This window comes from Adiantum capillus-veneris, chromosome 5 (assembly GCF_014529385.1).
Source record: "Adiantum capillus-veneris isolate H3 chromosome 5, ASM1452938v2, whole genome shotgun sequence".
NCBI lineage: Eukaryota > Viridiplantae > Streptophyta > Polypodiopsida > Polypodiales > Pteridaceae > Adiantum > Adiantum capillus-veneris.
This window is the reverse complement of record NC_140935.1, coordinates 69,156,072-69,171,894: the sequence shown is the minus strand read 5'-3', so window position 1 is coordinate 69,171,894 and position 15,823 is coordinate 69,156,072.

Genomic DNA, 15,823 nt, shown 5'->3' with positions numbered 1-15,823 from the left:
CAATACGGTTTGGTAAATTCAAGGTGACTTGTGTATTTTGAGTTTTATCGGTTGATCTTGATTTTAGAAAGTGTTTTAGTGTGTTTTCCATTGCCAGTTTTGTGTCCATTGTAAGAGGGTATTGTGGTGAGAGGTCTCCCACACCCTAAGACAGTGTGTGTGTGTTTTGGCAATGATTAGCAATCACTAAGCATTGAGTGAGTTTTGTACAAGTTCTACGATAGCATCATAACGAACCATCTCCATTTGCAAGTCACAAATAAGGTATTACGCAAGATCCTTCCCTCTCTCTCTTCCCTTTGCTCTAGCTCTCTCTGGTCCATTTCATGTGTGTCTTGGTGTGAGGTTGTTTGTGTGTGTTGTGTGGTGCATCTTCTTGGTTGTGCCAAAATCTCTCTTGCGTCCTAGTTCGCATACCATAACTAGGTGGTGCCCCTATCTTGTTTTGGTTTGGCTGTGGGTTTGTTGTTGTGTTGTGCTTGTGGTTGCCCCAGCCCCAATTGAGTAGCACGGGAGCCTTGAGGGGTTTTTAGAGGTCGCCTCTCTTGTTGCCCGCCCCGGACCGCCTCACTATCAATAGTTCTCTCTTTTGAGCCCACATCCATGACTCGAGCAGACAAAGAAGGCCCGCAATGTTTTGATATTGAAAAAAATCATAATCCTGATTTGTTAGCTTGTAAATTAAGATTTTCAATAATCTTAATGAGGGGTCCCCAACCTATATATAGACCCCTCTCCTTCTTGTAAAACACTCTATGCATGAGGAGAGACTTAGGCATAGAAACCACTTTGTGAGCTTCACTTTTGGTGTGAGAGAGCGTGAGTTCAAAAATCTCAAAACCACTATTGTATATGCTCCTCTCTCATCAACAAATTGAGGTTTGGTGCATCAAAGGCATGACTCAACGTTCAAATCTTCGTCCTTTCATTTGTGCAATATGGTTTGGTGAATTCGAGGTGACTTGTGTATCTTGAGTTTCTATCATTTGATCTTGTTTTAGAAAGTGTTTCTGTGTGTTTCCATTGCCCATTTTTGTGTCCATTGTAAGAGGGTACTGTGGTGAAAGGTCTCCCACACCCTAAGACAGTGTGTGTGTGTTGGCAATGTTTAACATTCACTAAGCATTGAGTTAGTTTTGTACAAGCTCAACAATAGTATCATAACAGACCATCTCCATTTGCAAGTCACAAATAAGGTATATGCAAGATCCCTTCCTCTCTCTCTTCCCTTTGCTCTAGCTCTCCTTGGTCCATTTTGTGTATGTCTTGTTGTGAGGTTGCTTGTGTGTGTTTTATGGCGCATCTTCTTGGTTGTGACAAAATATCTCTTGCGTCCTAGTTCACATACCATAACTAGGTGGTGCCCCTATCCTGTTTGGGTTTGGTTGTGGGTTTGTTGTTGTGTTGTGCTTGTTATTGCCCCAACCCCAATTGAGCAGGACAGGAGCCTTGAGGGGTGTTTAGAGGTTGCCTCTCTTGTTGCCCACCTCAGACCGCCTCAATTTTGGTGCCCCCACGGAGGAAGGCTTATGTATTCTTGTGTAGGATCAACCTTAAGCATAGTCAAGTAGTTTGCGTGAATCACGAGAATTTGTATGATCCTTTCATTCCCATTGCAAGGCAAAAGGTACACATAATTGTTAGTACTAAGTTGCAATTTCAACATGTAATTCATAGAAGTTTAGGTCCTCTTAGGTTGGCCGAGATAAACGCTTCAGTAAATCCTTTTATTTTGCCTCTCATTAGGTACGACCTTAGTTTGGATGTCTATATTTTTGTTTTGTTTTAAGCATTAGATCATGCATAGACAATGGATAATGGCCCAGGAATAGAGGTTTTTCCCTTTCCTTTCACTCCACACATTAGAATAAACATTGCAATTAGTAGAAACATCCATTTTCAACAATGTATGGTGTTCATGTTTGGTGCCCAAAGAGTAGGAGAAATTCTCGCGTCACCAAACCTTGTCATCCTGACTCTCATTGATTATCATAGGTCATTTGATGTGAATATTTTTCTTTTGTTGTAGAATAGATTGCAATTTAGAAAATATTACTGTATAAATCATTTTAAAAAAGAAAAACAAAAACGTGTTATCACTTTGAAACTGATTCAATGGAAGCCTGAAGCCAAATGTCCGGATATCCTCTTTTCTTTAGAGAGCCTGGAGAGGATGCAGAATTATTTTTAGAAAATTTCAAGACATTTTGTTGTATCAAGAGAATAGTAACTGATCAAGAACGCGTAGAGATGTTTGAGGTGGTCCTTAGGAAAGATGCTAGCACTTGGTTTGACTGTTTGCCTGAGGAAGTTAAAGGGAATTACACGAAAGTTGTGAATCATTTCAAGAGATACGTCTTTGATTTCCAAAATACTCAAAATCTATGGCAAGACATTGGTTCTCACAAACAAAAAGACTTAGATGACTACTACATGTATAAACAAGAGTTTCTACGTCTTTGGGCTGTATGGGTGAGAAATGTTGCGAACCTTGGTGATGGTGCAGAGTTCCTAAAGAAGGAGAGGTTCATAGCCGGTCTCTTTTCCACACTCAAGATAAAAGTTGAGGCGGGTGCACCTGCTACCTTTGATGCAGCTGAAACTAGGGCTGTTGAGAAGTATAGGAATCTCAAGTGTCTCAGAGGAGAGGTTCCAATAGAGGGTCCTAGACCTAAGGAAAAGTTGCAAGCATCAACATCTAGAGATATTCCTGAGGTAACAGCGGAGGTATTTGAAAATTTAAATGAATCCTTAAGTAACTTGTCAATTCACCTCGCACAAGCTGTAGCTCCCAAGGAACAAGCAAAGAAGTGAGAAGAGCGAGAGCCACCATGACCTAGGAGAGTCTTGCAATTTTGGAATTACGGAGAGTTTGGACATGGGATGTATAATTGTACTTGGCCCCGTGGGGATCCATGGAGACCTAACTTGAATTACCCACTGATGCATGCAGGTGAAGGAACTAGTCAACAACCACGGCTTCTACAAAGGCCAAATGGAGCAAGACCACCTCCACGAGGAGTGGAAGGAGTTCCACCTTTGCGAGATCTAAATGTGCATGTGGTAGAGGTGACAAAGTCCAATGAGGTGGACATGGAAGCAAATGGCATTAAGCGTGGCCGTGGAAAAGGTAAGGAGAAAGGAGTCACGTCAAAAAGTGACCATGGATGAGAAAAGAAGGCAAAGGAGACCAAGGAAACCAAGAGGAATTGACGTTGTATCAACCTCCAAGACTTTCCTCTTGGACATGGTATGGCTCCGTACAACTTGTTGAAATACATGAGAGGTAAGGGTCCTCATATCTCATGGCCTCAATTTCTTGCATTATGTCCACAAGTTATGAGGGATTTAACAAGGTAAGTTAGCACTAGCAGAAAGGTAAAAGAGAGTGTGCCTGTTGTAAAAATTGCACAAGCTTAAATGAATGAGGACATTACACCGGTGTTAGACTGTTAAATCAAAGGAAGATTGGTTAGGAAAGGTCTAGTGGATAGGGGTGCACAAATTTGCATCATGAAAGAGGGACTCATGCAAAGACTAGGCATGCACATCCATGAGACACCTGAAATCAAAGTCAAAATGGAAAACAATAGCAAGGCTAGGTGTGTAGGCATTTGTAAAATGTCTTTGTAGAGGCCTTTGGCATTAAGTAGGCGGTGGATTTTTATGTTATGTCGACCAAGGGAAGTGGTTATCCATTTATCCTAGGAAGACCATGGCTAATGAAAAAGTGAGCTTTGCAAGACTCGGAGAGTTGAAAATTAATTTGTAGGAATGACAATCATAAGAAGGTTGTCTTTGACATGAAGGAGCAACGCCAAGAGGATCTCCACGAAGAATCATCTCAAAGTGAGACGGAAGAAGATTGGACCGATAACACTTTAGAAGAAGAAAGTAGCGGCAGCATTACTAAAGAGGAGTCTTCCATCGAAGTCATGGGGGTAAGGTTTAAGCCAACCAACCAAGAGACCTCTTTTCAAGGTTTGGAGGAGGTAGGTTCCCAAGAGAACCAAAATGTGGAAGATGAAGGAATGTTAGAAGCTATGTTGTCTACAACACTTACAAAGGATGAAAGAGAGGAGTTCAAAGGTGTGTTAAGGAAATTTCCTAAGCTTTTTTCTAAAGACTACACCGACGTGCATGGAGTAGATGATGTTCAACACAAGATCGACCTAAAGCTAGAAGCCAAACCTAAAGCTCAAAAGCTATGATGGCTAGAGTCATTAAGGAGCAGGCTTTACTTAAGGAGGTAAGGAAGCTTCTAGCAGAAGGTTTCATTTATCCAGTGGAGAATTCAGAGTGGGTCTCTCCCGTTTTTGTCACTCCCAAGAAGAACGGCAAGTGGAGGGTGTGTGTATTACCGTCCACTAAATGAGGCAACCAAAAGGGATCACTTTCCCCTCCCATTTCAGGATGAGATACTAAATGAGGTAGCTGGTCATGATAAGTACACCGTGTGTGATGACTACTCAGGCTACTTTCAAATAGGGATTGCATTGGAGGATCAATTGAGAACAACCTTCATCACTCCTTGGGGTTGTTATGCTTTTAGAGTCATGCCTTTTGTCTTGACAAATGCTCCTGCAACTTTCCAACATTTCATGAACATGGTGTTTCAAGCATTCTTTGGAAAGTCAATTAGGGTGTTCATTGATGATTTTTGTATTTTTAGCTCAAAATCAATACATCTACAAAGGGTAGAAGAAGGTTTGAAGAAGCTCTATGACATGAAAGGTCAACTCAAGCCCGACAAGTGCCACATAGGTGAGGATGAAGTGATCTTGCTTGGTCACAAAGTTTCTTACAAAGGCATCGAGGTGGATCCTTCAAATTCAAAGGCTCTTATTGAGTTACCATCACCGAAGAGTCTTAAGGAGGTCATCTCATTCATTCAAAAGGTGAAGTACATGTCACGCTTCATTCACTTAGCCTCAGAGTTACTTCAACCTTTGCAAAAGTTGACACAACAAGTCGAGTTTGTTTGGTCTGATGAGCTTGAAGGATATTTTTGTAACATCAAAATCATTCTGTCAAAAATACCAACACTTATGCCGCCTTGTTGGGAGTACATATTCTTTGTTAGCTCTAGTGTTGGGAAAGAAACAATAGGTGCTATTTTGCTACAACAAGATCCCCACATTACCAAGATGCGACCCATCTATTTTGCTAGTAGGGTCATGAATTCTTTGGAGAGAGGCTACACATAGGCATAAATCATGATGCTTTCTCTCATGTTTGCAGTGAGAAAGTTTAGATGCTACTTGCTACCAAAACCTTTTGTAATTCTCACTGCAGAAATTTTTTCCCTTGGGTGTCATCTCAAATGAATTTTAGTACTAGGATCTCCAAGTGGATTATGGAGTTGCAAGAGTTTTAATACGCTTTCAAGGTAGAAGATAGTGTGCGTGCACAATTGGCAGGGATTCTCACTTATAGGGTAATGAGAAGGAAATTAAGGTGCCAGAAGTAAAGACCCTACCATTGCCACCACCTAAAAGTATTCCTAATGCTTTTACATTGTTCTTTGATGGAGCTTTTCGACGAGTCACAAGAAAAGCAGGGGGAGGGCTAGTGTTGCTCAACCCAAGTGGAGAGGTGGTCATGAAAGAGAAGGTCAATCTACCAGGTTCAACTAGCAACAATGAAGCAGAATACGACACACTACTTCATGGTTTAAAGATGTGCATTGGCCAAGGTATACAACATCTCATGGTAAGGGGGATGCACTTCTCATTGTGAAGCAGATTTTAGGCATTTGGGCATGCAAGAACAAAAGCTTAAGGACAAAAGTTCATGCCATTCGTAGGTTGTTTAATCAGTTTCAAGAAGCGCAACTATATCATATTCCTAGGAAACAAAATGAAGATGCCGATTTACTTACACAACAAGCAGTTACATGTGTTGAGAAAGAAGTGCAAGTCATCATGGTGGCAGCAGCTGTCAAGCAACCGAGATACCAGGGATTGGAGTCATTGTCTCCCATTATTGGCTACATTTTGGAGGGCGAGTTTCCACAAGACTTCGCAAAAGATCAAAATAGGAGACTCATGAAAAAGGCAAGTTTCTATCTCTTCCTAGAAGGTTCCCTCTATCAAAGAGGGAAGGATCAAGTGTGCAGAAGAGTTCCAACTATCGAGGAAATTCCAGCCATTCTAAAAGGCTTGCATGAAGAGGCATGTGGTGGTCATTTTTCCCAAGAATTAACTGTGAAGAAGATTTTGCTTGCGGGGTATGTTTGGCCAAGCTTGCATGTGGATGTCCAACATTGGTGTAAAAGTTATCACAACTGTTAGGTAAATGGAAATAAAAGGATGGTGCATGGTCCAAGTCAAATAGTGCTTGCAAATGGACCCTATGAAAAGTGGGGCATTGATGCTATGGGTCCTCTACCTAGAACAAAGAATGGTAAACTCTACATTCTAGTGGTTGTAGACTACATGACTAGGTGGGTAGAGGCTCAAAGTGTGGCAAGGGTAAATGGGAAAACAGTGAGCAGGTTTGTCTACACTAATATTTGTTGTAGATTTGGCACACCTCTAGAGATTGTTTTGGATAATGGTCCAGGGTTCAAGAAGGGTTTCCTCGAGAATTTTTTGAAGAGCTTCACATTCTACATCGTCATAGCACACCATACTACCCACAATCAAATGGTTTCGTGGAGAAGGCTAATGGTGTCATTGCAGGCATCAATAGAAAGATGGTGCAAAACAAAACAAAATTATGGGATGACTTCTTGGATGGTGCCTTGTGGGCATATTGAACCACATATAGGGAGGCAACAGAGTTCACGGCATTTCACTTGGTGTATGGTCAAGAGGCTTTGCAACCTATTGAGCTCAACATCCCAACAATACGGCTTCATGGCAGAGGTGCACAAGATGATCAAGAGTTATGGATGGATCGACTTCTTACACTAGTGAAGATTGAGTGGAAAAGAGAAGCAGTCTACGAGTGCTACAAAAGAAAATCTACACAAGCAAAGGAGAAGCTTGACAAGAAACTCAAGGACAAAGGCATCAAGGAAGGAGAGCTTGTGCTAAGGTATGACAATCGACTTGACAATCGTTGTGATGCCAAGTTTGAAACTAAATGGCAAAGGCCATACATTGTCAAGAAGGTTGCCAATTCAAGTTACTATCAGCTTATGGAATTGAATGGTAAAGAGCATTGCAAGAAGGAAAACGGGTATCGCTTCAAGCCCTATTTAAGTCACCTTCTACCAAAGGATCTACCGAAGGACTGTCAAAAAGCGACTATCTCATGTAAGTTTTGTTGCATGAAGCATGAGTGTGACAAGAAGCCACACAATGAAAATCCTATCAAGGCACCAGATATCATAGAGGACTCAAAAGCAGTCTCTTTGCAAAAGATGCTTTATGATGGTACATGAATATACCATCATCCTGGGGGAGGGCTAATGATAGCCATTTTTAGGCTCTCCGTAATTGCCATACTGAGTTACCTTACCCTACCAAAATCACCTAAACACTGTGGCTATTCTTACCTTTTCATCGTACATAAGCGTGTGTGAGCTAGGGGGCTTTTCCCATATCTTCTTAAAACCCTCAGCTAGCTAGTAACTAGGCTAGTTGAGCCAAAAACATAAATTAAAAAAATAAAAATTTATTATGGTCCATTTGTGTACATAGGGCCTAAATATAGAGAATTTTCATAATTATCTTGGTATTTATTTAAATATTTCTACCTATGTGTGTGTTATTTTCCTATATGCTATGTACATTTACTCACCATTATCATAATATTTTTACCTATGTATTCTATTAAAAATCATTTCATGCAAGCTTCTCTTATTTTTGGTGTGAATACACTGCAACGAAAAACCTCAAAAATACCTTTCACCATGACTCATTGCCTTTCACTAAATTCCTATTTTCTAAAGGTATTTTTTCTTATCTCTTGTAAATAAATATACTTCAATAAAAATAAATGAGGGTCCCCTCATTTGATTCCTTATATTTTTATATATCTCTTTTTTCCATTTTATATTTATATATAGCTGACACTATTCTAAATTCCATAAATTGTTTATATATACTGGCCTGTTTTTTCCCATCATATTCATGTATTATATTTGTGCAAAAGCCACAACCATGCATATTTTCAAACCCCTAAGAATCAATTAGGTCATGCTCTAATGCAAGGAGGAGCTCACCTTTGGAGCCATATGCAAATTCAACAAAAGGGAGGCCACTGAAGACTTTTTTGTGAAGAAACACAGGTATTTTGGTGGAATTTGTTATATCCATCTCCACTCCGAATTTGAAGTGGTGGTCCAAAGATACAATGTGTACCAAGAGCTGAATACTCACCTCAAACATTTTGGTGATGTTGGGATCAACCACCGGTGAGCTAGGATTTTTTGAGTGGACCCTAGTCTGCCCACTTTTCTCACAAGTAGCCCATAGTCTTCTCTCACCTCTTTCCACACTTCTACACACACACACACACTCATTCCTCTCCATCCCTCACTCAAACCTGCACCTTCCATGGTTTCTCTCACCTTCTTCACCATTAGACTTCCCTCTTACTTCCATAGCACTCATATGAGCTCTACATGTACATACACCATCTCTATGCCTCTCTCTATTATCTCCAAAGTACAATTCCATCTTACCCCTTCTCTATATACACAAATTCAACATGTAAACCATGCTTAACCTCTGCAAATTGAGAGATCTCATCAACCAAATTTTCATTTGCATCGCGATAATCAACCTTGGTGGCGGTAGCATAAAGAAGAGAAAACGAAGAAGAGGATCGATAGTCATTTTGAGAACCTACACAAGTAAGTCCAAAACTTCTTCAATCTTCACCATCACAAGCATTTCCTCACTTCATTCAACCATCTTAATTCAACCATCCACCTCATTGTACCCATTGTATATATCATTAACTTTCTAGTGATTACTAACACTAACACAAAAGAGCCATTGACCTAACCATAAAAGACACCTCACCTCAAGACATGTGCATATTAACTCTCTCACTCTCTCTCTCTCTCTCTCTCTCTCTCTCTCTCTCTCTCTCTCTCTCTCTCCTTTCTTAAAACTCTACTTTTACCTTATCTACCATCAATAATTATCTCTTTTGAGCCCACATCCATGACTCACGCAGACAAAGAAGGCCCGCAATGTTTTGATATTGAAAAAAATCATAATCCTGGTTTGTTAGCTTGTAAATTAGGATTTCCAATAATGTTAATGAGGGGTCCCCAACCTATATATAGGCCCCTCTCCTTCTTGTAAAACAACCCCAATATCTCACATAGCACCCCAACACTCTATGCATGAGGAGAGACTTAGGCGTAGCAACCACTTTGTGAGCTTCACTTTTGGTGTGAGAGAAGCTTTCAAGCTACACATTGCAAATGAGAGAGCATGAGTTCAAAAATCTCAAAACCACTATTGTATATGCTCCTCTATCATCATTAAATTGAGGTTTCGTGCGTCAAAGGCGTGACTCGACGTTCAAATATTTGTCCTTCGATTTGTGCAATACGGTTTGTTGGAATCAAGGTGACTTGTGTATTTTGAGTTTCTATCATTTGATCTTGTTTTAGAAAGTGTTTCAGTGTGTTTCCATTGCCCATTTTGTGTACATTGTAAGAGGGTACTGTGGTGAGAGGTCTCCCACACCCTAAGATAGTATGTGTGTTTTGGCAATGTTTAACATTCACTAAGCATTGAGTTAGTTTTGTACAAGCTCAATGATAGTATCATAAAAGACCATCTCCATTTCCAAGTCACAAATAAGGTATATGGGACGCATATCTAACCTCAACATCCTATCTTATTGTAGTATTAGCGAGAACCACAATTAATTTTTTAAACCATGGGAAGAAGCTGACTCGACTAGTGCATAGAGGATACAAGAGGTTGTCAATCTCTTGGAAAATAACTACCAACTCGCATCTAACTCAAGCTACACTTAAGTGACTGAAATCACCAAAAGCCAATCGCTCATCGGCAAGAAAATCACATCCGTTACAGCATCAAATGACATCCAAATGTAACGAAACTTCTAGGACAAGTTTACAAGACCTAAGCACACATGCCTATAGCCTCAAATCCCAATTTAGCTCAAGTTCCAAAATCACGATTATTAACAACAGTGGATTTTTGACCTAGTCATTGTTGACCCAAAATACATATAAATGCTTAGCAATGATGCCCCAATATCCTGCCTATGCTTAGTTTTCAATTAAAAAGTGTAAATTCCTAATTATTATGAAATTAGGCCGCGGGTCGGCGACGCCAAAAGCTACGAAATATGGTGAATGGCTTACGTCAATGCTAGAGCTCTTACCTGCGGTTGCAGTGCAACAAACGCATTCGCAGTGTGACAATCGGGGAGGGAGTAGGAAGCAGGAGAAGGAGAGAAGTGAGCGCCGTTAGCTCACGCTGTGTATTTCTTATCCAAAAACTTGTAAAAAACTTACAAAAATTGGCTTTTATACCTTAGCCAAGGTTTTTGGGTGGTCAAAAGTAATAATCTGGAGTTCTACCACAGCTGGGAATTGATTGGTTGATACAATCTGGAAGCTTGTAGCCCCAGCTCATTAATTACAAAGTTTAACAAGAAAATAGGAGTTACAATACTCCCAATTTATCAAAATAATAATTGGTTTACAAGGAGAACTCCGAAAAATGGTGTCCGCGTTAGCTTGCTTCTAACATTCCCCCCCTCCTCACGTGTGTCGTCCCTTGATACAGCTTTATGGGCTGAAGTAGTCTTCGGGTTGACGGCGGGCAAAGCGGTCTTTCAGTGCTTTCAATGCCTTTTGTTATTTGATTTTGCGTTCTTTTTCTGGCACTTGCAAAAATTGCATGGTAACTTTGTTTTTTAGTTCCATCGCCGAGTATCCTATAAATCTTTACGTGAGGTTTCTTATCACCGACACAAATATCTTAATTCGCCAGGTGAAGAAGCCAGTGTAGAATGCCTCTTCAAAAGCAAGCATATTATGCGAGGGCAAGAACATGCAACGTGCATAGAATCCATAAATAATTTCCTATGAGGGTTTCCCACTTAGATCATAGCAAAGGCCTTTGTTCCCTTCCAAGAATGAGAGCCAGGGGGCTCCTCTCTACTCAGGATCATTGAAAACATGTATGCAAGTGAGTAGCATCGTGCAGATCTTATATAGCATTGCACATGAGAGATATGGCAAAATCTTGAAGAATGTCATGGCACCCGTTAGGGTTTTCACGATGTATTCTTCTATTGCTTGGCCTCTCTTTGGAGCTGGCAGCCTAGGAAAATTGAGCCATGTTGGCCTTTTCTTCTGCAGTGCTTCATGTGCTTTCCATGTCCTTACTTGAGGTACAAGAAAGAATGTCGAATCTTTCTGGTAGGCCGCAGGTGCTCTTGTGAACTGAATCAGGTATCTTGGATTCTTGTTCAGGCAGCTTAGCCTCCACTTTGGGTGGTCTTTATCTATGCCATCTTCTTGCATATCTTTGTATAATCTTTCCTTTACCTGTAAGAGTTCTACCTTGATGAGAGGGTATGGCAGGGATTGTTGGTGCCATTGAGCATTGATTTGATTGGGAGTGAGTTGAGTGACGTTGACAGAGTGTAAAACTCTCAACTCCCAATCCATAGCGTCCTTCCACTGTTCATATTCCTCTAAGGTGATCTTCTCTTTCACTGCGTCCTCTTCAGCCTTTGACAGCTGGACCATTGGCACTATATCTTTGTTTGTAATTTGGACCTGAAAGTCTTCGTCACCACTCGGCTCTGCTGTAGACTGCATCTCAAAGTCAGAAAATGAGACCGAGGGGATGTCCATTTGGGGCGTCTCTGAAGTGCCTGCCTCTTCTTGTGTATCAGGATTTCCATCTCTGAGGAGTTAATTCATCCTTTTCAGTTCTGCAATTTCCTTAAGGAGTTCCTCCTGTCTTTGGACCCGCATCAGTGCCAGGTCTCTGCATTGTGACTGTTCAAGATTCAACTCCAATTCTAAATCTCTGTTTTTATTTTCAAGTGCCTTGTACACTTCATCTGTTCCCTTGATCGAGGCCACGGCTGGATTTTCTCTTATTTGCCGCAAGAAAGTGGCCTGACCATTGATTCTTTGTTCGGAATAATGGAGAGAAGCGTTAGCGACATCTAACTGTACTTGAATTTTTTGAGCTGATAGAGAGGTGGTAAGAAGTTCGTTTGTCACTTCTGTTAGCTGCTCATCTTTCACTTTGCATACATCAGCTAACTTAGTAAGGAGGTCACCCAACTCCTCCATTTCCTTTTGTTGTTTTTGTCCCTGGCTATCTGATGCTGTTCTGCTTCAGTCTTTAGCTCTTGTACTTGCCTAAGGAGATCAGTGATAGTAGCCATCCTGTCGTCGAGCTCTCCTTGAAGAGCATCAATGACCATTTCTAATTTTTTGGCTTTTCTACTGCGGTCGAAAGCTGTTGAGCAATGTTTCTCCGTCATGACTTGCATCTGCCTTGCATACTCGTTTACTTATAAAACCACTTCGTCATTGGACTGCCACTCCTCCTGTCTTGCGAGTTGTGATGTGCCGGCAGCCTCCTGTGTTGCTTCTTGCTGTGATGGTGGTGATGGTGGTTCTGTAGTGGTGGATGGTTGCTCTTCTCTTTGCCCATCCTGAGGCTTTGATACCTCGGCAGTTTCTGGTTGAGTGAAAATAACATGTGTGGTCTCAACCCTTACCCTTGATTGCAGGCCTTTCTGCCTTCTCAGTCTCGATTTCTTTTTCATGTGCAGTGGTTTGCTCTTTTTCTGTATCTTCCTTTTTTTCAGTTTCATCCGCTGGCTTGTGAGTTTCCTTGGCTGTCTGCTCTGGTTTTGGTTCAACTTCGTTTTCCTCATGTTTTTCGACGTGGTCAGCTTGTTGTGTAGCTTCCGTTTGGTGGGTGAATTCATAATCTTTTTCCTTGCCAGTCTCGGCTTCTTCATTGGTCTCGTGGCCTGGCGGTGATGATGATGGACTAGGCATGGGTTGGTCTTGTTGTTCTGGCGGAGGTGAGGTGGGTCGGGGAGATGCCTCGCTTTGCTCTTGAGTAGCCACTTCCTCAACTTTCTTTGCCGCTTCTTCTACCTCTTTTAGCCTTAAGGCTTCGGCCTCTTGGTACATCCTTTCTAAATAATCTTTGGGATCCTTGGCCTCTTTTCTTGAATGATGCTTCGTTCGAATTCCTTTCAAGCCGATGAGTACCCACTTTTCTGGGTCTTTTCCCTATGCTTGCCTAGTGCGCTGATACGTCCGTTTTTCTCTTTCAAATCTTGCTTGTCTCTGAGTTGGCTCCTCTTGGTGGGATTCCATAGCTTTTATCTTCATCTCTTCCCTCCTAGCTCTTTTTTCTTCGTTGTCAGAGCTTTCACTACTGTGATGCTCTGATGAGCTTTCACTACTGTGATGCTCTGAGGAGCTGTCATCTGATTCATCACCTGATTTAAATGATCTTTTACCTGATCTTATAGCTCTTGGAGAGGGTTGTGCTGCCAAGATCCATGTATTTTGATTCAGGGCAGGCGGTAGGTTGTCAACCATGCCGATGGCATGATAGGCTATTCTTATTAATACTTCTGGCATGCACAAGTATGTTATTTTCCCCTCCTTTTTGGTGGCCTTCAATGTTGTCAAAACATACTACACATGATCCACAGGCTGCCTTGTTGTTGAATTCAGAACTAGTGTAAAAGTGGTGGCCACGGCATGATTTGGTGTCGTGTACCTTGGTGGCCTTTTTGCCAAGAAATGGAAGTGTTCATGGTACAAACGGGCTGGCTCTTCCACCTGTTTCACTACAAGAGGTTGTGTGCTCTTGTGACACTGTTAGCGACGGAAATACACTGGGTTTTTATAACCCCCGGCGTCGCTAAAACCGTCGCTACGAGCGTCGCTAAGAGAGCATCGCTATCTGCGTCGCTATAGGCGTCTCTATATGCGCTGCTATATGCGTCGCTATATAGCGATGCCCATAGAGACGCTCATAGCGACGCATATAGCGACGGTTACACAGAAGACTATAGCGACGCTACAGAGCCATAAATAGCGACGCCCGAGAGAAATTTTTTTTGGTGGCAGGACATTGAATGCCCTGCCACCCATCAACCATATTGTACTTGATTCACTTTTTAAAAAAAGTGCAAGGATAGATAATAGACCCAAAACAATCACCCACAAGACGCATTGTTTGCTAAATTGACAATTGTACACATCATAGGCAAAATGAATTGATTGGCAAATGTAATAATGACAATTGTACAACATCATAGGCATAAAGAATTGATTGGCAAAAGGAACTGCGGTGACAAATGTAATAATATACATGTTCAAAAAGACGTATAAAATCCGTCTCATGATACATAAGCTATGAGAAACCCTAAACTAATGCTATCTAGCTACGGCTAAACTGACGTCGTCTAGTCAGACGTCTCATCGCGTCCAAGCGGCGTATCTGTCGGATTCTGCAAAAAAAGACAATAAGACAGCTTTCAGTAAGTATAAACATATAACAACATTTATAAAACAATACAAAAAATAAAAAAGAGTAAACCCTAATACTAACCATGCTGCTGCGAGAACTGAGAATGTCCATCAGGGCGTTTAAGCCCTTCCTGCCTGCGTACTCGCGCTCGTACGGTGTGGGATCACGTCCTGTCATCGACCACTGTCAAAACATACAAAGATTTCATTATGTTAGATTAAAAAAACTCATAAACCCTAAACTATCGAACATAAAGAGCAATGCGGAAACACTTACAAAATCGGCCTCAAATGATGCCCATCCACCGCTCCCCAAGTGGTGCGAGCTCCTTGCCTCTACTCGCGCTCTGGCTGCATCCTTTTGTTGCTTCCACTTGTCGGGATTCTCGCGCGCTGCTTTCTTCGCATTCTTCCAATCTTATAAAAGAACCTTTCCATACCATCAGATGATCATTCGACTGGGTCAAGGGGGTCCCCAGTAGAGAAATTAGGGTTTTTGAAAAAGGCCATAATTCCGACCTGACTCCACAGATGGCTTGCTAATGAGGTTCATATACAATGTATATGATTGGTTTGGTGAAATCCATCAAGTAAAACCCTCGAAAAGCAAAAGACGGCTCAAAGGTTACAAAGCGTCAAATTCGACATATGAGGCCAAACTGACTCCAAATGAGCTAGAATTGGACAGGTAGCTTCACGACTATGTTACGGACAAGTCCAAAGCCTCACGGTTGACCGACCAACCCAACAGACAAAGTAATCACAAAAAACGGTGATTTCAGAGTCGATAGAGCACAAAGTGATGCCGGCATGACCAAACTTGACCAAATTCAATTTAGGACTTGTATTAGGTGTATGAAACATGTTTATGTCAAAATTTGTGAGATTTGCAAAGTTTTTGTCACTGTAGTAAATAATCGCGATTATTTACTTTTGCATCAATTTTTCTTGGAAATTGTCAATTCACCTCACCTATCATGTGTACACGCCTATTACATGCCAAAAATAAAGTATGAGCCAAAATGACCACCCATTACTTGCAAAATTGCCAAAAAATGCAAAGAAGTCTATGTAAGTCAAAATTTGGGTTATGAAAAAATTTTCTTGATCCAAATCACCTCATAATTCATACCCAAGCTCTATACCATGCCTAGAACGAATGCATGCCAAAAAATGTCAACTTTGGAAGAAAAGTTAATAATCATGATTATTTACTTTTTGATCAAAATTGGGGAATCATGATATTTGGCCATCATACATCCAAAGCACATGTTGTGATAAGCCTACTAGCCAATTTTGAGTCAATTTGGAGTTCAAAATCTCAAATTTCCGTTATATCTACTGTTT